The sequence below is a fragment of the Procambarus clarkii genome, chromosome 41 (genome assembly GCF_040958095.1).
Source record: "Procambarus clarkii isolate CNS0578487 chromosome 41, FALCON_Pclarkii_2.0, whole genome shotgun sequence".
NCBI classification, from domain to species: domain Eukaryota; kingdom Metazoa; phylum Arthropoda; class Malacostraca; order Decapoda; family Cambaridae; genus Procambarus; species Procambarus clarkii.
Genome location: NC_091190.1, coordinates 14537729 through 14561672, shown reverse-complemented (window position 1 = coordinate 14561672; position 23944 = coordinate 14537729). Strand labels below are relative to the sequence as shown.

Here is a 23944-nt window from a genome sequence, read left to right as displayed (position 1 = left end):
CATCTATGCACAGTCGGTGCCTAGTTAATCTTTATTTTGTGTAATTTGATTAACTCCCTTTTATGCATAACACGAATTTGGTTAACCTGGTAAATTATAGAAATGCATGTTTAACATTACTCTCTTGACTACATGATATTCTCAACCAGTTCTCTGGATTTACCACAACGTACAAAACTCTAACCAAACCAGACGTATAGGCGCCCAACCCAACTCTAATCAAACCTACTTTGATATCCCAAACCAGATGTGTATGGAAATCTAAACTATTTGGATATTTTCAAGAAATATCCAAGAAAATTTGGATATTTGCGAGCCGCATCTTTTCTTAAGACTTTGTATTTCGTACGGTGGGGACGGTAGCGACAAAATGAGACGCTTAAAACATTGATTGTAACCATGATATATATATGTGCTTCAGCCTACAGTTTAGACCTATTGTCTTATGTATGACCCTCTGTCCTGTGTGACAGTGAATACCAGCATTATCCTCACTTTAATAACACTATCAAAATCCTCAGATTAGGCAAAATTGTAATTAATTTTGTCAATAAAGATGTTAATAATAATAATAACATTAGTTGAGAGGCCGGGGTTTGTGCGAAGCCGCGTTCGTCACGGTTGGTGTGGGAAGCTCTCGTGTCCTCAGCGTTAGTACCCATTGACTTAATACTTGTTCGTTTTATTACTCAGTAACCGGGAATGTAAGGAGATGTGTGCGGGCAGTACTCGGAAGTGATGCTCTTGTGGAGGAAACTGGTTTTGAGGTTTTAGTGAAAATGCTCGTTTAGAGCGTTGCGAAATAAGGTTAAAGTTATTTAAGAATTCAGTTTGTGAGGCGATAAAGTAAGAGTAGTGATGAGAGCCCAGTTTGTTTGTCCTAACTTCTCAGTGGCTATTAAACACTACAAATGTTTCCATAAATGTGTCTTCGAGATGTCCGAGCAGTGGCCCAGGGTCTAGCTAATTGAAAATGAGTATTTCTCCAGCTTCGTTCATTTCATGTGATGTAAACTTTGTATTCGAACCACCTTTTTGAGATGATAGAGGATATCACTGTGTTATATTTAGACCACAGCTACGAGACGGTCAGTTGGAGCATCAGTGGAGCATTCTTCGTCCCTCAATAACCGCAAAGACAAGAATTCATAAAATCATCATCTTTTTTGTATGGCGTATGTCAATAGTAAGATAAACATTGTCCATTCATAATGCACGGTGCTCTGAGCGTGCATTATGTACCACACTGCCCAACACCTTCAGGCCCTTTCGTGTCATCATACACTCATCAACACTGGTACCGTACATCATCTTTGCTCATGGAGTTCCACTTCGAAGTGGTCCTATCACCTCATACACTGTCTCGAATTTTCTGACCATTCAGTGTAACCCATACTAACCACCGTCCTGTGATATAATGTGAGCCCCATATCCACCATCCTGTGATATGTGTGTGTGCCCTATACCCACAGCCTTGCATTTGTTGTGTACCCAGTACCCATTGTCTACTGTCTCCTCTGCCTCATACCCAGTTCCCACAATTCATATAATGTCGTCAGGAAGCCCTGTCTAGCAGTCACATTTCCCAGCTCGTCCTAAATGTACGTAGATTATTACATGTTGACAAGCATCCAGGTGAGGGCGCTGGCCCTTGTCCCCCACATCCTGCCTCCGCAGGCACCAGCTGCCGCCTCCCAGTTTTTCAATTAAAAGTTACTGGCGCGGACTAGCGATGGCTGCCACCTCGCGGTGTTGTGAATGTTGATCACCAAACTGTACTTAGGACCGGACCCCAGGTCACACTCCCAGGTTGTAGTGTAGGCTACACTACAGGTTGTAGTGCAGGCCACACTACAGGTTGTAGTGCAGGCCACACTACAGGTTGTAGTGCAGGCCACACTACAGGTTGTAGTGCAGGCCACACTACAGGTTGTAGTGCAGGCCACACTACAGGTTGTAGTGCAGGCTACACCCCAGGTTGTAGTGCAGGCCACACCCCAGGTCGTAGCAAATATGGTGGTGTGCTTCAGGGTGTAAGTGAATGGCCAGAGGTAAATATCGCCACGCGATATCCAGCTTGTATTCTCGAGCGTTCACAACGTCACAAAAATGATGTACTAAATTGCCCGAACCTAACCTAACCTAACCCAGGACCCAGGAATAGAAAACGTGGCAGCCGGTCAATTTTGCGAGCCGTTATGATTTACAGTACATCATCTATTGGCCGTTGGGGACGGCAAAATACGATGTTCTATTCGAGAGGACAGGGTTGCCATATCACCCGGCCGCGTTGCCGCTAACCCGTCATTTATCTATACATATCGACGAATATTAATGTTAGGCTTGTTGTAACGCGAGATGTCAAAAGCAACGAGGTGGGTCATTGAGCTCATAGTTGTATCACATATTTCACCTAAAGTGTAGCATGAGATAGCAATCAGTGCATGCTGACGGGTAGTTGACAGTTGGGAGAGAGATAGTTATGATTGATGTGTGTCGTGGTGTCTTACCATAAGACGAATGACTTGGTTATCTGTTTTATCACTTTATCGGACTTTTGAATATAAATAGCGGAAGGGTGAGTGTGTAGCGGCGAGTCCTGACGAAAGTTTGTACCCTGTGATTGGTGTTTACTAGCTTACACCCTATTGTTTAGTAGCTTACACCCTATATATGACGGTTTAGCAGCTTACACCCCATACATGACGGTTTAGCAGCTTACACCCCATACATGACGTTTTAGCAGCTTACACCCCATACATGACGGTTTAGCAGCTTACACCCCATACATGACGGTTTAGCAGCTTACACCCCATACATGACGGTTTAGCAGCTTACACCCCATACATGACGGTTTAAACACCCCATATTTAAACATACGTCATAACAAGTGTCAAGATTCGACCAACGATTGACATCACCATTTGCACAACTTTATTTTCCTCACATATCTTACCAACAATGTAGCCATATAATTTATATAATCCTGGTCCTATATATATATATATATATATATATATATATATATATATATATATATATATATATATATATATACATATATTACAAAGACATTTTATATAAAAAGCTTAAACAAACCCAGAACCCCAATTCGACCGCGGATCAGGATATTGGCAGTCCACCGAATGGTTCCGGTGGACTTGGGGTTTAAATTTCACCAATACCAATGCCATACCTGTAAACTAAATAACCTAAATATTTTTCGTGACCCAAGTACAATATATTACGAAATGTCGTGTCTAATATATCATCCATAAGAGTACACAGAGTTTAATACAAGTTATTAAGTATATTGCCTATGAACCGCGGAAGGGTACAGTCCTTCACTATAGCTTCCTGACCAACTGTACTTTAATACTGAACAAAGTTAGACTAAAGAATATTTACCGTAAAGCGAGGAATAATGTGTGTGTGTTACTCACCTAATTATGCTTGCGAGGGTTGAGCTTTGGCTCTTTGGTCCCGCCTCTCAACCTCTTTGGTCCTGCGTGTGTGTGTGTGAAGAGGATTCACTATGATATCAGCGGTAAGCATACCACAAACATCCCGAAGCATGTCTAGTGTTCCCTTGGCGTGTTTGTGCATTGTTGTTCATGGTCCTCAGTAGCGTTGAATAACCCGCAGGTGACACTGTCTGGGTATAAATCTCGCAATCCGTCCACAAGTCATGCTCGGCCAGGCTCTGGCCATCCACAAAGGTGCTTTCGTCACTTTTTGTCGTGGTTGTAGTGCAGGCCACACCCCAGGTTGTAGTGCAGGCCACACCCCAGGTTGTAGTGCAGGCTACACCCCAGGTTGTAGTGCAGGCTACACCCCAGGTTGTAGTGCAGGCCACACCCCAGGTTGTAGTGCAGGCCACACCCCAGGTTGTAGTGCAGGCTACACCCCAGGTTGTAGTGCAGGCTACACCCCAGGTTGTAGTGCAGGCCACACCCCAGGTTGTAGTGCAGGCCACACCCCAGGTTGTAGTGCAGGCCACACCCCAGGTTGTAGTGCAGGCCACACCCCAGGTTGTAGTGCAGGCCACACCCCAGGTTGTAGTGCAGGCCACACCCCAGGTTGTAGTGCAGGCCACACCCCAGGTTGTAGTGCAGGCCACACCCCAGGTTGTAGTGCAGGCCACACCCCAGGTTGTAGTGCAGGCCACACCCCAGGTTGTGGTGCAGGCCACACCCCAGGTTGTAGTGCAGGCCACATCCCAGGTTGTAGTGCAGGCCACACCCCAGGTTGTAGTGCAGGCCACACCCCAGGTTGTGGTGCAGGCCACACCCCTAGTTGTGGTGCAGGTTGTGTAATATAAACTTTTTCCTCAAATATAAATTTATATAATACACTAGTTTTGCGTATAATTAGGTCTTGAGTTAGGTTAGATAAGATGTTTTGGGTTTGTTGGAAATTATTTCAACCCGTCCTCGACTCAAGTCCATTACACCCAGCGGTCAACCCCACAGACACATTCATAAATTTTAACATGCTGTTCATTCAAAACGGGAATTTTCTCAAGTATAAATTAATATTATAATATATTGGCATATTGTGTATATATAGGCATAGGATAGGTTAGGTTAGGTGTTTAGGTTCTGTTGACGATTATTTGTATTTGTAGTACGTGGGTGAAGCATTTATAGCGTTGTGATTCGAACACAATTCGTCAGTGAAGCACTTGTTCCGGATATGTTCGAACGTCAGCAGTTGTGAGTCGTGTGTAAACTGCTTTTCATTCATAAACAGGGGGTTTGGTGGGTGGATGGAATCACTTTTGGATCTTTGTTTAGAGGACGGGTTGTTTACAGAGGTGTGACTCGAACAAAGGACGTGAGCGAAACACTGTCTGAGAAATGTTCGAACGTCGTCAGTTGTGAGTTGTAAGTAAACCAGGTTTCATTTATAAGCAAGGGGTTTTGCGGTTGGATTAACGAGCATTTGGCCATTGTTGATGAGGACGGGTTGTGTTGTCAGTACGATTATAGTCGAAAACTTGCAGCATTCACATCCACCCGGTAACTGAAGGCACTTGCTACATGAACCTAACTAAATCATCTAACCTATCCCTACTTAGGCCTAATAATACATAAGCACACCATATAATAATTGTAAAATGTGAGAAAATACCGGGCTTATTACACCACGTGGATAATTCATTGTCAGTTATTATATGTATCAGGCGAAACTAATGAAGTCCTCCGATCATTAGCATTTGTACTCTTCTCTCTGATTGGTGGATGGATTGGCGAATCCATAACAAGCATGTAGACAGTCTTCATATTTATTATCATATATTAGAATCTTCTTTACAAAATTTTTTTCCTAAACTATAAAACCAAGGTGTGACGATGTTCTGAGTCATAAGATGAACTTAAAGGCGGGGTCCAAGAGCTAAAGCTCGATTCTGCAGGCATAAATAGGTGAGTAGAGAGAGTGGCTGTCTCACCACATGATCCTCGTCCTCTTCTTGTGTACTACTAACCTAGTTACGTTTGCGGGGGATGAGTCACGGCTCTTGGGTCCCGCCTCTTAATCCTTAATCGACTGGTCAAATGCTTAAGAATATACATTTCATACTTCAGGGTATTATTGCTGTTGGTTTCCGACCAGAAGTCCACTTTGGTATTAATAGGACAAATGTAATTCATGTTAAATAAATGACCATTAAGCATGTATTAATATACAAAATAATTGTAAATTTATAATATCAATAATTAATAACGTTTTGCCGACAAGGTATTAAATGTTATGTTTGATTTTCAGTTTTTAAATAATATATTTGTGCATGGTGAATTATTTATGCCTCGGGGCAATTCATGAAACATTACGATGCGTGTTTATGCATATATATATATATATATATATATATATATATATATATATATATATATATATTAGTATATTTTGGTAGCAGTCTTTCCTGTAGACATATATTATTAATTATGACCGAAAAAGTAAGATTAATAATTCTAACACGAATTTTCTCAATCTTTCGTACATTTCTTTTCACTGTTGGAGGTAATTCAAAAATCAATTCTCCAAAATTCTCCAAAAATAAAAATGAATTTTGGAGAATTGATTTTTGAATTACCTCCAACAGTGAAAAGAAATGTACGAAAGATTGAGAAAATTCGTGTTAGAATTATTAATCTTACTTTTTCGGTCATATTTAATAATATATATATATATATATATATATATATATATATATATATATATATATATATATATATATATATATATATATATATATATATATATATATATATACACACACGCACACACTTCAGCGGGGTAAAAATTATATGTGCCAAACGTTCGGAATACTAACTCCATTAGTGCTAAAATACTGTAAAATTAAGAAAGCCAAAAGGGGGGGGGGGGAAGGGTAGGAGAAAATACCATAAACCTGTATTACTTGCATCTGCGGTATCCCCAAGAATGGTTTTTTGTTTTTTCTCCGATGCTATGGGTCCCAATTGCAACTAGAGGTGGTAGTGTTTCAAGTAGTAATGCAGATATCTTATCTTCTCATTAAATTTGTATGAAGGGCCGTGATGATCATTCATCATTCTTCTCGCCTCTCGCTGTGCTCCACCCACTACTGATACCCCCAGCCACTCGGCGTCTCTAAAACCTGATAACAACACACAGGTGGTGGATATATCCAGCCTTGAGGGGGAAGGGATGATGAGCCAACCTGTCCTCTTATTTAGGGCGGGTTGGGATCAGGATCAGCGTCCCAGAGCCATATGCTCAACTGTGACTCCATCGCGGACACCTCTCCTGCGTTGTCCAGTGTGCAGGAATGGCGTCCAGATGGAGAATATTTTCTCGGTGGTGCATAAATCACAACGAAGGAAGTTACTTAGGGGATTATCTGGTAAAATGTCGGTGGGAAGCGGCGAGCGGCCAGAGGAAGGAATATTAAAGGTGCGCCCCGTGTTACACCGCAACCACATGATGATGCTGCTGCTGCCTTGCCTCGCTGCACGAGTCACCTGACTGTTGTGGGGGGACCTCTGTATTGTTAGCTGGCTTCTGTATTGTTGGCTCACTTGTGTATTGTTTGGCGACATACATGTATCCATTATCATTAATTACCACAGCTTCCATTTTCGTGAGGTGGGGAGTCATCAGCTCGAAGAAGAAAGGTGAATAATATAATGAAATAAATTATAGATATTAAAAGAAATACCTCTCGTCCATTATACCTGTCCCACCTTAGCGTTTATGTCATAGCATCACGAAGCTCCACCACACTCACCAACAGCACCCGCTGCCTCATACGACCAAGTGGTGAGAGGACATGAGTCAGGCAGTGACCACCCCCTCCCCCTCCCTCCACTCATCCCACATCTGGTGCTGTGAATGAAGATCGTAATAATATAAACTCCTTACAATGTACATTTCTTGTGAAGGTGTGTGTGTGTGGACAAAGTGGCAGCTACTGCTATTATTCGTAATGATAGAGCTCATTATAACTTGCTCTCGCCAAAAAGAGACAGTCCTCGTCAGATGCTGCTCACACAAGAAAGCTAATTTTGTTTAAATACAACTGTGAGTGATACGAATACTTACCAGCTGTTGCCGTGGCTGGGGAAATGTGAGATGTGTCAACGGATGTGGGTATTTTGGATGTGCAACTGTTGAAGACCAGAACCGCTGTACTTCTTCACACAAAGGGACTCCAGGGGTCTAAACAGCGGTTCAGATCACCTAAATGAGCGGCTAAAACATTAGAATAGAGTTGTGTCAAGAGAGACGGACAGCAGCTAGGAGTTACCACACGAGGCTGTATATATGCTGGTGCACGATGACTACTGGTGGGTCGTCTCTCTCACACATTGTTCTGTTGTGAGGCCCATCCTGCCTAGTAGGTGCCCCGAGGTGCCTCTTCTGCCTGGGGTAGTTGGACTACCCTTTGAATATATACACACATGTATATATATATATATATATATACTTTTTCCCGTGTAGATAGTGATATGCATGTGAGCTTGCGGTAGCAACACTGGCCACGCCACCCGCAGGACGTGCATCTCTGGTTGGGTCGGGGCAACTTGGTCATTAGGACATTGAAGTTAACAATTGCCCAGTACTGTTCTGCACCTCCCGCTCCGCTCCCTTATAGCAGTGTCCTTCCTTCAGTCTCCTTACATCCTTCCTTCACTCCTCCCAGCCTCTATACCACTGCCCACCCAGTGCTTAGAGTCTATACACCGCCACTCTCCCAGTACTCCCTCCACCCATTATTCCCTCCAGCCAATACTCCCCCACCCAGTACTCCCAACAACCAGTACTCCCCCATCCAGTACTCCCCCACCCAGTACTTCCCCACCCAGTACTCCTCCGCCCAGTACTCCCCCACCCAGACCTCTGCTCCAGCACCCGCTCCTTATCCCAGGCTGCGTTTCCTAGTCACGTCCCGAGTCCTGTGTCACTCCTCGCTTACTCGCATACACACACACACCTGTTGTCCTCCGTCCTGCTGCCCATCCACCCACTCACTACTGGTCACTGCCCACTTACTCGTCCTCCCACCGTCACACCCACCCACAATTCAACTATTACATGGGTGACAACCACCTTATCACCCACTACCTGATTCATTGATGAAGATTAAGCCACCCAAGAGGTGGCACGGGCATGAATATCCCTTAAGTGACTCACCACCTCACCACGCACTATCTCTAGCTACGGCTACAGAATATCAAGCTTGTGATTAGTCATATTTTGCAAAGGTGAAGTTGACTGGTCAGATGGTCGACATCTTGAGATAAGTTATGGTATTTGAAATAAACTATTGGACATGAATCCTAATACATACGGAGGTTATATATATATATATATATATATATATATATATATATATATATATATATATATATATATATATATATATATATATATATATATATATATATATATATATATATGAAGAGACACACATCTCTGGGTCATCCGGAGGGTTGGCGTGGTAGCTACCCACAAACCCACCCGGGTTGTTTAGTTAAAAAACCAACTTGGCTATTACTTTTTAAATTTAAACGTTCGTTTTTTAAACTAGTGATTAAATAAACAAAAACCCATCCTGCTCTATCTCGGAGAGGTTGGGTTTTAACAAAAATTCGGGTTTCTTAGCAACTCATCCAAAACAGTGAGCAGGCTTTTTGACCTTACTTCTGCTACACTTTGGTTTGGCTAAAAAATACCTCTTTGCTGAAGTACATTTGCCCAAATTGTTGCTATCAACAAGACTACTCCCATACGTTAGGTCACTATGTAGTTTAGTGTGGACAAATCCAAGAGATTAGAGATAAATCTATCGCCAGTTTTCAAGAAATGTCCTTGTCCCCCCATGTTACTTAAATTCATAGTAAATCATTACAGGTTTGTCTAATGTAGTTGGTGTACATAGTGTCCGTTAGCTTGCGCTGCCTGCAAGTGTCTTTATATATTGTCTCATGACCATGTACACAAACTTTAGCGACAATGCTGTAATTAGATCACAACTCGTGTAACTTTATCACAAATTAAAGCTAGCTAGTTTGCCTCAAATTCTATGTGCTTGCCCTGCAGAACATTGTGTTACAGGGGCCAGATTCACGAAAGCACTTACGCAAGCACTTACGAACCTGTACATCTTTTCTCAATCTTTCGCGGCTTTGTTTCCAATTATTAAACAGTTAATGAGCTCCGAAACGCCAGGAGGCTGTTTATAACAATAACAACAGTTGAAAGGGAAGTTTTCATGCTTGTAAACTGTTTAATAAATGTAACCAAAGCCGCCAAAGATTGAGGAAAAATGTACACGTTCGTAAGTGCTTGCGTAAGTGCTTTCGTGAATCTGGCCCCAGGTCCTGAACCCATTGTGTGACACTAATCTGTTTATTAAGCTAAAGTGTCAACAAAACTGTCAAGAGACTGTTGATGTACATGTTAATAAACTCTGTAACGAGTATATTAATGTAACTAGCTTCGCTAACCAAATATTGTGTCCAGTCCCTGAACCCATTATGTGTCACTCCATGAGTCCATTATGTGCCTCACTCCATGAGCCCATTATGGCTCATTTCCTGAGCCCATTATGCTTCTGCAACTGGCCCATTATATGCCTCAGTAGCATGTTCACTCCTGCTCACAGGATGGGGTGTGAGGTGTATAATAAATGAGCAAAATTAAAATGCACTGTTCAAGCATCCAGAAGCTGCCGTCACGTAATATTGAAGCCATTAATGGTGTGCTGTTATAAGGGATCCAGGCGTATGCACCTAACTTGCTGAAACTGTGACATTTGAGATCGAGAACCTCCACATAACTGCAGAACTCACTCTGTAATAGGTAGATTGTTTCAGAGATTGAGTATTCTCTTGTATTTGTATGAGACATACAAAATACAGAATATACACAGTGATCATTAAGAGTTGATGCCTCTCAGTGGTCAGTGTGGCAAAGGTCTCGTTGCCAGTTGGAGTCTATTTCCATCTAATATCAGATTTATTAGCTGTTCCAAAGTAGCGATTTGTGACTATTTGTAAGGTTCACTTTTAATATTTATTACCCGTCTAATTTCAATTGAATTATGAATACATTTATCTGTGTGAGATCTCATACACCGTTCACTCAACTCCACTAACTCATCTATTATACTCATTTGCTTAAGTTTTTGGTAAATATATCTGTTTGGTGCAAGTTATTAATAATCAGAAGGTAATTTGCAGCCAAGCTTCATTTCTATCACATCCCGCCTATACAGTTATGATTAATCCCACGGTCTAGAGGGTCCTCTTCTCTTGCTCGTTTGTACATATATATGCTTAGAGGTTCTTCTCTTATTCGTTCAGACATTGATATGTTCTAGAGGATCCTCTACTCCTCTAGCTTCCTCTAATATATATATATATATATATATATATATATATATATATATATATATATATATATATATATATATATATATATATATATATATATATATATGCTCGAGAGGTTTTGTTTCAGTCACGGCTACAGGGCTTCTTACTACTTCAGAAGGAATTCTGAACAAATTATTACGACTCTGCCGAGTCTCAGAAGTGCCTCGATATTAAATTTCTTATTGAAGCGTTTTCGCTTGGAAAGACGCGTGTCTAATTAAAAACATGTAAAATAGAAATGCATTAAAATTTTACCTAATTGTGAAAAGTTGAATTCCTTCAATTTTGAGTGTTAAAATCTTATATTAAAATTTGTGAATAAAAGTTGAATGATTGGATAGGAGTAGGCCTATTGCTGATCGTCCCATATATGAGATGCTGAATTGTTTACGAACTTTAATAAACGCCATTGACCTTGCCTTAGCCTTTGCTCTCTTACGCAGTTGCGTTTGGGCTTTGTTACGCATTTCGATTAGCTTGATTAATAGGAACATTAAATAACGTTTGCATTTATTCGTACCGACAGGCAGTTCCCGCCTCCACATTAATATTTGCTCGCGGCGAGATTAGTGCTATTGTCTGTTGCCTCGTGAATTATTTGGTTGGTCCCTTTATCTACTTTTTATCAGTACCCCTTTATCCACAGTTCTTTATAACTACCCCCCCCTCTTTATCCACATTTCTTTATCCACATTTCTTTATCACTAGCCCTTCTATCCACGTTTCATTATCACTACCCGTTTATCCTCAGTTCTTTTTCACTATCTCTTTATCCCTCATTTCTTTTTCAATGCCCATACATCACTATACCATAATCTACACTTCTTTATCCTTATCCTAACTATACAAGAAACAACAACAAGACGTTCTAATCCACCAAATGAAGCAGTATAGGTAAAAGCTTCCATAAAATTATTTAAAATACTTTCCTCATAACTAATATTTCTCTTCAGCTTTCCCGAGGTGCAGCAGAATTTGAATGGCAGAATTGTTTATTTATGATTAAAATCAAAATAATATAAGGATTTGGTTATTAACAAAAATCTTACTAGGTGCTACAATACTGTGGTAGGGAAGGGAATGTAATTTTCAGGGCAAAGCGCCAAGCCATTACGACTATATAGCACTTAGAAGGGGTCAGGATAAGGTTTTGGGATGGGGCGAGGGGATGGAATGGTGCCCAACCACTTGGACAGTCGGGGATTGAACGCCGACCTGCATGAAGCCAGACCGTCGCTCTAGCGTCCAGCCCAAGTGGTTGGACACTTGGGCTGGGCAGTTGCTTGTAATGCGGGCTCTTATAGTACTGTGATTCATGTCTAATTATGTGCAGTTCGAAACGCTACCCAAAAATCTGAAAATATAGGAATTGGCGACGTTTCAGTCCATTATCAAGTTGTGTATTCAGACCATTATCAAGTTGTGTGATGACTTAATTACACTATTTAGTAATGGGTCAGGACGGACCGAAACGTCGTTAAATATTTTATTTTAACATTTGTATGTTGGGTATCTAATTTTCAGGCGCGTTATTGTGACTTATTGTCTGCGAGTGCAATTCAAGCTTCATTGAATTGCACTCGCAGTAACATGTGTAATATGAATATGTGTAATTTTATGTATTCCCAGATGCCTCAGGATTTTTTTCGCTGACGCTTATTTACGTACCAACCCAGTTTTTAGAGTAATTAGTGTGGGAAATACAACTTTTCTCTCCCGTTTGGAAACGAAACGTGGCATGGGATATCCTAAGACTTAATTACGAACCTTGCTCTGACCCGAGATCTCTATCACTGCTGCCTTATTCACTCTTGTGTTGATGATATTCTCATAATGCTCCCAGAGTCTGCCAGTGCAGACTGCCCATCACATGCTTCTGTATGACTAACCATCCTGTGTGATGGGGATTTCTTAGCATTACCTAGTTAGCTTTTTTGACACACTGTACTCCACTTCATATAGTCTAGGGTAGCTGCACTAATGCAGATGTACCTCATGTATTAATAAAAAAAAAAACCCGAGATCTCCCAATGCTGAGCACTCGAGGTGCACACAAACTCTCTTGACAGGAACTGGGTCATGACCTCAAGCAATACATTACTGAATGCCCAGTAATTAGACCCCAGTTCAAATCCTGCTTGTAACCTTCATTTTATATATTTATATCAAATATAAATTACCCAGATTAATGTGTGTAAGTGTTTATATATCTGCAAGTTGGAAGAGTGGTGACTAATTGTGTTTGTCTTGTTACAGGTATGTACTGTAGTGGAGGCTGATGGGCCGACACGAGGCTGGTGAGCCTACATGAAGCGCTATCACCACATACTCATCCCGTGAGTTATGATCAATGGTGATTTTACTGAGCAAACACAGCACGACCCACCATTACCTGCCAACAGCCTAATGACCTTGTTTGTCACGGTTAGCTCCACCAACACATTCCCTCGCTCTTACCGGAGGAGAGGAGGAAAGGATACCAGTTGTACTGAAGGCGGATTGGCAGGTAAGTGAGAGTTGGTGGGGATAGATGGAGGGAAGGGTGACAGACGAACATGAGAACATAAACAGACTCGCACAAAAACACATTCAAACCGCAGTAAGGAAGCATTAATATAACTGTACTCTTTCGTTAAACCCGTTCTAGGGTATGGCGCCCTGTTGTGGATCCCCCACTTCAAAATGCACATGAACTTGAAATGGTGGGGTTATAGAGGTTTGCAACGAGGTATGTCCCAGAATTACATGGGATGGGGTACTAAGAAGGCCGAGAAAGGTTGAACCTGACGATGCTAGAATAGAGAAGAGAGAAAAGACATGATAACCATATAAAATACTTTGGGGAATTTCCACAGAGTGGAAAATGATTAAATGATCAATTGTATTAAAATAGAACTAGAAAACATGGGTGGAGGACATGTCTGAAGTAGAAGAAATACAGAGAACGTATACTGCATGCATAGACACAGTTAAACCTAAATTACTGGGACTGTACAGACTTCAAAATTTGCTCTTTAGAAATAAGAAGAAAAAGATATCAAATAATATATTCATTGGGGACACTAGAAGGTCAGGTCCCAAATATGCACATTAAATATAAACTCACTGGAGCGAAATATATAGAAAGCAATGCAGAACAGACTCAGTAAAGAGTAGCAAGAAGTGCTGCCATGGGCACAGTCAAAGAGCATCCTGAAAATCAAGAGGCCCACGGCTCTTCAACTTTCTTCCACCAATTATATGAAAATAGATGGTGTACCCAGGGGATCCCAGGTTTCGCTTGCGCTCTGCTCTCTCTCTTCTCTACCAATGTCCCCTCTCCATCTCCTTTTCCCCTACTCACCAATCTTCACCCTTTCCTCTTCCCCTCTTTCCTTTCTCTCTCTCTCTCTCTCTCTCTCTCTCTCTCTCTCTCTCTCTCTCTCTCTCTCTCTCTCTCTCTCTCTCTCTCTCTCTCTCTCTCTCTCTCTCTTTCTCTCTTTCTTTCTCTCTCTATCTATCTCTCTCATATGTGTAAGATGTATGAGGCTAGCCCTACGCGTCTGGCCTCCTGCTTCAGTCATAGATATTCTCCTTAATAGATATAGACAGAGTTGTGTTTGCAAGAGGCAATTGAGTAAGTTCCTTTAGGAAATGCCGGATTAGGGGGGATTGAGTCTGGGCCGCTTCAAGCAACAACCTTACTGACTTGCTAACACCAAACAAATCTGGCCCCCGGCCGAACTTGGAGAGTAGAGGTACTCTTGAAACCGGTTGCAGGTAAACTACAAGCACATAAAAAAACAAAAATATATAACCTAAATGCATATATAAAAACAAATGTTGCGCATTTTCCGAAGCATATTACTGCATTGAGGATTAAAAATATTTTTTATGAAATGGCTATTTGGTGCAAGAGAAATGTGACCACTTTTCACTTGGTAAACTGGTAGGGATTGTATATAAAAAACAATTTATTGCTAGTTTTTTTCCTAAAGGGGAGCATATACTTGCATTAACGTGATGGTGGTGTCGCCTCCTGACATTAACAGCGAGAGACCTGTTGTTCATGTGTGGGTTGACCACCACTGGAAGGTCACCCTTGTCACACTACGTCACCTGGTACTGTGGTGTCATCTACACAAGACCCTTGTCTCACTACGTCACCTGGTACTGTGTTATCATCTACCCAAGACCCTTGTCACACTACGTCACCTGGTACTGTGGTGTCATCTACACAAGACCCTTGTCTCAACTACATCACTTAGTACTGTGATATCATCTACCCAAGACCCTTGTCACACTACATCACTTAGTACTGTGATATCCAGATATAGCTGCGTCAACAATATAATTTATTACTAACTATAATATATCCACTAGTTATAGTTAACTTACATTGAACTATAGTGTGATATACAATCTTTCTGAAATTTTATAATGTATGCCTCAATTTACAATAACATATAATTTACAGTATGCCTCAATTTACAGTAACATACAATTTACAGTATGCCTCAATTTACAGTATGCCTCAATTTACAGTAACATACAATTTACAGTATGCCTCAATTTACAGTATGCCTCAATTTTTGGTTAACATTTTCCAGAACCGCTGTGCGTGTTAATGGCGTTGCAAGAATGTAATATGCATTCCAACATCGTCATATGACTCAATGTTCCTTTCTTGCGAGCATTTTTAAATAGATAATCCCGAGGTCCAAATATTAAAGTCTTAATATAACCAGTGGTCTGTACGAGCGGCAGTTGTGCAGGGCCCAGAGTGCCTTTGATTAGGTCATTTAATACCATTAAGAGAAGCTTAGGCAACTTACGTTGTCTAAAGTGGAAATGTGAATGGTGCGCCACATTGTGTTCCCCGCTCAAGAAATAACTGAAGCAAACTTAATGGTCGGGAATTTCTGGGCCAGCCTAGAAGGCAAGATGAAGAAGGGGCAGAGACCGAGGACAGGCTGAAGACATCTTGGTCAAACTAAACAGCTCAAAGCAAACATTTGCGTTCATTTGTTTGCCCGTGAGCCTGTGCTTGAGTATATATATATATATATATATATATATATATATATATATATATATATATATATATATATATATATATATATATATATATATATATATATGACAGTGTCAGACCACGGATGAAAATTGAAACAGGAATTTCCTTAAGTACTTTCGTATATTAATACATCTTCTGAAGATGTATTAATATACGAAAGTACTTAAGGAAATTCTTGTTTCAATTTTCCTCCGTGGTCTGACACTGTCACATTTTTAATCACGTGTATATTTTCGTGATACACACACACACACACATATATTATATATTATCTATGGAACACCCTCCAAGAGGTCTAGCAGGAAGTCTTAACAGAACACAAAGGGAACAGGAGCTTGCTTAATTAACGAGTTACATAATGGCTTGGTCTTTGATAAACGAGATCCACAGGCTAGAACCGACGAAACAGGTTCAACAGAGCCATTGATTCTCAAGAATTTGTGCAACACAACGTACTTATCGTTCTAAAAGTAACTGAACTGAGCAACTTAAGAGACCTGGATCCTGACAATACTCACCAACAACCATGGGGAAAAAAATAGAAGGATGAAAGAGATTTTCAACTACAAAACTTACTTGATCAACACAGCTGACCAAGCCAACGACGGACCAGACATTGCAGTTAGGAGAAACATAACTACGGGAAATCCTGGACAATTTCCATGAAAACTTCCTGACATTAAAACTTTATAAACGACTAAAGGTTCAATTCTGAAACCCATCAGAATGAACAGCCCTGCCTGCTTCCTGGAAGATCTGAATGGAAAATACAGAGCACTTGGTCATGGGAAAAACAACCAGGTAGAATAATACATACACACTATATCATAAGAGCATAAATATAACCTGTCTTGTCCCTGACTTTCCTGCCTACGTAAGAGAAGGCCATATTGGCAGACGAGACATAATACCGGCAAACATCCCCCACTATTTCCTGAACACCCGCATTGAAAGAGACCAGGTAAACACCAGCTAACACCTGTCTATAATATGAGTGGAGGGCAGTCAAAAGATGGACAAAAGAACTCAATCTCAAACTTCAGAGAGCAGCTTTTGATCTAGCATAAATAGTGAACTATACGCGTGGATTAAAACCTTTGTAAAATGCATGAACGAACGCATCTCCAATGCTCACCCCATAAAGCTCCCACACCTATCAGCATCTGCTGAACTCTGAACAATGCAAACCAGATTAACAATTTCCTGTAACATACCGTATTACACACAACGGTTGGGTAGATGATCGCACAACACTGCAGAGGGAACCTCAGGATGAGCTGCAGGAGTGATACAAAACAGAATACATAAACAATTGGATCATTTAATAAGCTAAATCCAAACAGATCACAGAAACCCATGAAAGTTATGAAAGAGAAAATGCTGATAGAAGCCTCAAATGAGGAAACACCTTACATCAAAGACATCAAAGACGCCTGGGGAAATAAGCTATACGAACGCAAAGAACAAGTACAAAAAATCAGGAAATATTACGAACAGATATTCAGAATAAACGCAGAGGAAAATGTAAATATTTTCCCAACGACGAAGGAGAGATCGCAAATTTAGTTGAAAACAGAGCAGCGTCCTAATTATCAACACAGCCAACACACTTTACCGCTATAATTAACTTACTAACTTAACTTATTTTACTTACTAACAAGATATCAATCGAAGAGTTGCAAAGAACAGTTAATAGACTTAAGAACAAGGCACCTGGTATGAGTAAAATAAGTAAACTGATACTGACAAACCTGCCAGTGAAGGCACTCCATTAGTATACACGAGTGTGAAATGCAGCTCTAGCCTCGGGGCCATTTTCCACCTAATTTGAATGTCACCTCAGATTAATCCCTAAGCCGGGAAAACCAACTCGGACGGAAAATTGCAGACCAGTTTGCCTGCTTGAGATACCGAACCCAAATGCTGTATTCGAAATAATAGTAAACTACAGACTGGTGAACTACATGAAAGAGGAGCAAAAATATAACATCAGACAACATGGATTCACACATCATACAGCCATTGCGCTAATCTCTAAGCTTATTGTTAACGCCATGATGTAAAAATAACAACATCGTTGTCAAGAAGCGTATCGAAAACTTTAGACAAAGTTTTGTCACACACAGGTCTGAAATATTAATAAGGCTCCCATTGAGATTCACTTCCATATTATGCAGTTTTATAAATAAGAGACAAGATTACATCAGAATTTGCATCTTCATGAGAGACGATATCGCACTGACAAATGGAGTTCCACAAGGAAGCTGCCTATCCCCCCACTCTTCTCAACATTCAGATGACCCGCTCCTTCCTCAACATGGAAAATATATTACATATGCGGTCAGCATAATTCAATCCGCCTCCGAAGATAATCAAAGACGTTACTGGCCAACAACAACAGAAAAGCGGCAATAGATTTCATAAATACATTGAAAAACATTGGAAAATAAGTACCACAAAATGTGCGTTCCAAATATTTCACATTGTTAATGGAAATCTAAAACCAATAACTCTCGACAACCGCCCAATATACAAATGTCGACAGAATACTGGAATTCAAGATTAATAGAACATGTTAAAATTAACATATATGATAATAAACAACGTAAAATCAGAACAAATCCACAAGGGCTGTGATGAGGGTTCGAACCTACGTCCAAGAGGACCTTGCGGATTTGTTCATTTAATGCATCACGCTTTTGTGATTTCTGTGTGTAACGTAAAAGCAGCTTTAAGCAAAGCAAGAAAATGTCTTAACATTGACACGAACATACAGCTACACTTACTCAAAAGCTCTAGGCCGTCCACATCACCAGTACTTCCCACTACAATTATATTCAGTAAAAAAAACTTAAGATACAAAAGCCAAAGGCAGTGCAAAACGAGGTACTAAGAAGAACTGCAAAACGTCGCCAACGTTATGATCAGATAATCCAGGAGCTCCATGAACCGCTAAACATACACCCCTAAACATCATACTTCGAGTGCTTTCTCCTGATAGTTCCATTCCCTTCCCCCCCTGTAACTCACACCAAATAGGGAGTTGTCGTGGGTGTGGTACAGCGGCAGTTGGGGCATGCATGGTGGTCGTGTTATACCCGGGGTTAGGGTTTATGAAGGAGCGAGGGTGTGGGGAGAGGATAGGGGCGGTGGGGAGCATCACTAAAGAAATGGCCGCATTTGATGTTTAAATGAAGAAATTGGATTAGTGTTATCTAAGACCCGCTCGCTAAATTATGTTTTTATTTCTTACTTCAAAAGACAAGTTTTGTATGGCTCGGCTGTATGTTTTCCTGTTCTTCAGAAGTACAGCAACAGGATGTGTGTTCGTAGATCTTTATTTGTTTGTTATTTATAATTATTTTGTTTTATTTTTGTAATTTTGTCATGGTACTTAGTGGTATTAGATATGAACAGTCATTAAGAAACAGCTATGATACATATGTTATGTGGTATAATCCTTACATATTGAAACATATTCAAACATTAATTCTAGGCGAGAAAGTAGTGGCTGAGGGAATGCCCATTTGATCGTCCATAATGTTTGCACTCTTTTTTATTTTTCTCCCTGTGGTCTTGATCCCAATCTCTCTAGCATATATGGATAGCCTATAGTCGCAGTCTGTGTTATCCGTTCCTGAAGGTGACCCGTACCCGCTAGCATCTCTATACTTCTCTTCCGGGCAGCTGTGGGCATGTGCTAGAGAAAACTGTACTCCAACAGGAATCTGTTTCTGTTGACCAGACCACACACTAGAAGGTGAGGGGACGACGACGTTTCGGTCCGTCCTGGACCATTCTCAAGTAGATACTGCTCTGTTTCTGTCCCCGCGTTTAACTATGGAATCCCCTGCTTGATGGGGCTCTGGGAGTTCTTCTACTCCCCAAGCCCGGCCCGAGGCCAGGCTTGACTTGTGAGAGCTTGGTCCACTAGGCTGTTGCTTGGAGCGGTGCATCGTCTCATAACCCGAGTGTTTGTTGCCCATTGTCTTGTAGTAATAAAATATATTGTCTAGAAATGTTAAGGGTCAATAATGAAGGGGTAGTGAGAGGGAAGCTGCAGCGAGAGGCAAGTCGGAGCAAACCCCCATCCACAGGAACAATGCTCGGGCTCTACTCTTTGTTGACTCCGAAAACACCGATTCTGTTCCATACTTAAAAAATCTTTTTCCAATAAACTGAGATTTTTGTTTTCTGCTGGAGAGGAAAATGTGATCTTCTCGCAGTTTTACGGGTTACCTGAGGCTGGTGCTGGGGATTGTTATGGTCGATGGACAAGGTAACTTTCCACTGTTTATGAATGTGTGGATGCTGTTACTCTTGGTTACCTCTCGTGGTACGGTACGTGTTCCATACGTATAGTACTACTCCATATAAAGAAAATTTATGTCGTGAGATAATCTTTCCAGCAAGACGGCAGGATCACAGACGTGCGCCCTGCCAATTCATCACATGTGTCACGTTACTGTGATGTCATGGTGTGTGTGTAGTTCACTTCACTGAAATAGTTTCCTGCACTTTTTTATGAATCAAAGTTGTAATTCTGGAATAAATAACAAATTCAGGCATTATATGTGCTCTTTGTGGGATGTGCCGCTCCGTCTTGAGAACATGTGACCTCCTCTTAATGATCTACTCTTTATCTTATCTCTATCGCGCTGCACTAGACACTTTCCAATTTACCAAGATCCTTTCTGAAAACTATGTAATGCTCAAGAGACACCATTGTTCAGCTTCACAACACTTCCTACTTGGCTTCATATTACTAGCCACTATCTTAGGTTAATTCATTAAAGCTAATTTAAAAATGTTCCGACGTATTTAAATCTGGTTAAATCACTAACATTGGAGAGGCGGTGAGAGTTTGTAACTTTTAAGAGTCATCGCGAATTAATATTTTGTAGTTCATAACTCGTTATCGATGTGATTTTTGTGAATAAGTAATAAAGACACGACACTTGGCACGCCCAGCCGTACTGAAGGATATCCGTGTGAGGTTATACTGGCTCGGAGAAGTGCTGACGGTCGCTGGGTACGAGAAGTGCTGACGGTCGCTGGGTACGAGAAGTGCTGACGGTCGCTGGGTACGAGAAGTGCTGACAGTCGCTGGGTACGAGAAGTGCTGACGGTCGTTGGGTACGAGAAGTGCTGACAGTCGCTGGGTACGAGAAGTGCTGACGGTCGTTGGGTACGAGAAGTGCTGACAGTCGCTGGGTACGAGAAGTGCTGACGATAGCTGGGTACGAGAAGTGCTGACGATCGCTGGGTACGAGAAGTGCTGACGGTCGCTGGGTACGAGAAGTGCTGACAGTCACTGGGTACGAGAAGTGCTGACGGTTGCTGGGTACGAGAAGTGCTGACAGTCGCTGAGTACGAGAAGTGCTGACGGTCGCTGGGTACGAGAAGTGCTGACGGTCGCTGGGTACGAGAAGTGCTGACGGTCGCTGGGTACGAGAAGTGCTGACGGTCGCTGGGTACGAGAAGTGCTGACGGTCGCTGGGTACGAGAAGTGCTGACGGTCGCTGGGTACGAGAAGTGCTGACGGTCGCTGGGTACGAGAAGTGCTGACGGTCGCTGGGTACGAGAAGTGCTGACGGTCGCTGGGTACGAGAAGTGCTGACGGTCGCTGGGTACGAGAAGTGCTGACGGTCGCTGGGTACGAGAAGTGCTGACGGTCGCTGGGTACGAGAAGTGCTGACGATCGCTGGGTATGAGGAGTGCAGACGGTCGCTGGGTACGAAAAGTGCAGACGGTCGCTGGGTACGAAAAGACAGGAAGACCATATAATGAACTCACATTTTGTGTAACAGTGAACATTTAGTGTAACTGTGACGTCTTTTGAGTATATGCATAACCTTGCCATGTCTCACTCAAGCACTTGGCTTTCTATCTTGCGAAAATCACATACGTTCCATTCGTGCGCATATCCAGTGAAAGATCGAACGAGATCTGACGTGCAGAGCCGAAACGCATCAAGAAATCCCTCGTCTTTGACGTTTTTTACAATTTCTTGATCCAACCAATGTAAAATTTCTGCTCTCTGAGTCCCAACCGACGGATCCTGATCCTATTGAAATGTCATTTATGCCTCCAGAAGGCCCCTGATCTCATTGAAATGTCAGTTATTCCTCCCTGTAGTGTTGGAGATGTGATCATGGCGATGGTGAGGACGCTCTCCTTGCCGCTGCTGCCGAGGGGAGACGGTCAGGAAGGCCACCTAGCAGAGACCCGGGTTCGATTACCGGATGAGACAGAAACATTTGGGCAGTGTCTTTAATTTGATGCTCCTGGTCACTTAGCAATAAATGATGTGTGTGTAATCACCTAGTTGTGCTTGCGGGGGTTGAGCTTTGGCTCTTTCGTCCCGCCTCTCTTCTGTCAATCAATTGGTGTACAGATTCTTGAGCCTATTGGGCTCTTACCAAATCTACAATTGAAACTGTGTATGGAGTCTGGCTCCACCACATCACTACTTAATGCAGTGTGTGTGTGTGTGTGAGAGAGAGAAACAAAATAGAATTGATTGAGGAAAATAGGTTGGGAATCAGTACATTAGACAACCAACGGTTAAATAGGCAGGGTCCGAGAGCTAAGATCTCGATCCTGCAGACACAAATAGGTAAATATGCACACACAGGGTAGGGAAAGGGGGCTATAAAGGGCTTGAGGAAGGAAGAAAGGATGATGTATAGAGATAGGGGTTTAGGGGAGCCATACATTTCTGAATTACGGCTTCTGTCCCTCACCCCTCCACGCTTCCCTCCCCAATCTCACTCTTCCCTCATCCCAAGGAAAAAAAATATATAGAAGCCAACTACAAATTTTGTGAAGAGTTACAGTGCCCCGCGTGTCTTATCGCGATAAGTTGGTGTATATACTGCGTCGCAGTATTTGGTCAACTTTTATTTCACTGACTATTCAAGTATCCGACGCTTCTCCAATACGTGGGAAATGCTTCGAGTATATGCTCAATAAATGCATTGAAAACAAACCACGCTCGCAAACAAGCCTTTACGTACATAGACCAAAACATCTACGAAACACATGCAATTCTGTTGAAGTAAATATATGCAAACTACCTCGTAAACACCCCAAACTGTGGGCGGTTAGCTCGAGAAAGGAGGGGGAGAGAGGGAAAGAAGGGAGGTAGTGGTGGGGAAGCCAACTGAAGTTTTCCTCTCAAGGGAGGTGAAAGTAGGCTGGGAAAGGAGGGGAGGGGAGGATGATAGCTCTCGTAGAAGTTACTTGGGAAAGTAAAAGTTTGTCGTGCTGATGATAACATTGGAGTAGGAAGCACCCACTGACACACACTCCTGGTATCGAATCATGAAGGTGGTGAGGGAGACACAGTGCTCTGCCTCGCTGCAGGGCACAGACACAGTCACAGTCTGTGCCCCCTGAAGAACAGAGCGATGGCTTTCTCTTCTTTTGTAACTTAACCTTATTGACTAATTTCCATTAAGAATTGCGCTTTTGGTGCTAATGAGCTTTAAGCTACTAGCTTACGAGCCTCTTGTGCTAGTTCTACTCTTCTGGGTCATATTGCCACCAATTTCCCCTTTCTCCCGGCTCCTCTCCCACCTACATCTTCCCTCATGTACCTATCCCTACCTATCCCAACCTCTCCTCACGTACGTCATCATCACCTCTCCTCACCTCCTCCATCCTCACCATCGTCTTTCCCCTCCCAAACCCGTAAAGCAAAACAACCGATTTAATGAAAGATGCATCAGAATGAAGGGGTCGCGAAGCCCAAATCAAATACTGGTGAGTGAGATAAGTGAATATTTAGCGGTGATGGGTGTAGATGAGTGTTGTGTGATGAGTGAGAGACGGTGGGTTGTGTTGTGTGATGAGTGAGAGATGGTGGGTTGTGTTGTGCGATGAGTGAGAGATGGTGGGTTGTGTTGTGTGATGAGTGAGAGACGGTGGGTTGTGTTGTGTGATGAGTGAGAGACGGTGG

General features: G+C 41.9%; 1 protein-coding gene across 1 annotated transcript in view; it reads left to right on the top strand.

Annotated features, from left to right (window-relative positions):
* Window positions 1-23944, top strand: part of Fas3 (fasciclin 3) — an 875420-nt gene that overhangs the window by 24492 nt on the left and 826984 nt on the right. The window lies entirely within an intron of this gene.